The following is a 968-nucleotide window of genomic DNA, read 5'->3' on the forward strand; positions in this document are numbered from 1 at the left end:
CGCGACGGTTCGCCCGAACCGGGGACCAAGCGCAGCCCGCCCCAGGCAGAAGGCCACGACGGCTCACCCTGGGCAGGGGGCCTAGGGCAGCCCGCCCCGGGCAGAGGGCCGCAATGGCTGAAGTAGTCTTTTTTTAAAAAAGAAGAAGAAAAAGTGTGTGTGTGTGTGTGTGTGTGTGTGTGTGTGTGTGTGTATGTGTGTACCTTCAAATCGGATCTGACTGGTACAGGAGACTGCCCCTCCTTCTCCAGCAGAGCATAAGTAGAGTCTGCGGTTTCCCCCGCCCCCCTCCAGGTGCCTGTCGGGGCCTGGATTTCAGCTGTCCACACCACAGTAGAGGGCAACGAGCGTAAAGCCCCTGATGGCTCTGGGCGCTGACTCTCACCAGTGGCTATGGATGAAGTCACGGGCGATTTTCAGCCAGCGCCGGAGCAACAACAATCTTTATGGGAGTAGAGTGTCAGGTCTTTTCTCCCACAGTGTCATTGGTAGGTTTAAATCTCCCATCTTTTGGTTAAAAGCTGAGCGCTTAACCACTGTGTTATCAGGATATCTTGTTAAAATGCCACTCTCTGAAGGCACTACCATTAATTACATTAATGAATTATAATTAATGTTATGAAACTAAATGTGTATAAATGAGTACATGGAAATCAATATGATTTTAAAGCTTTCATTTAAAAAAGTGGAAAGAAAAAAGATGAATGAACTTGAATATTTTATACAATCATAATAAAAATTCTCCCCAAATTTTTATTCCAAAGTGCATAATAAGACAAAGAGTAAGATACAAATAATACAAAGGATAAGACTGAAAATAAGATAAACAACAACCAAAATAAACTTAAAAAAGAATGTCAAAGTTGAAGGACTCACTGTTGTAGAATGGGACTGTCCTTGGGGTTGGGGAGAGACTGAGTAAGATGGTTTCAATAATGTATACTGCACTGAAACAGAGGAGGGAGAAA

The sequence above is a fragment of the Elephantulus edwardii genome, unplaced genomic scaffold (genome assembly GCF_000299155.1).
Source record: "Elephantulus edwardii isolate Elephantulus edwardi_28Jun2011 unplaced genomic scaffold, EleEdw1.0 scaffold00082, whole genome shotgun sequence".
Classification (NCBI taxonomy): domain Eukaryota; kingdom Metazoa; phylum Chordata; class Mammalia; order Macroscelidea; family Macroscelididae; genus Elephantulus; species Elephantulus edwardii.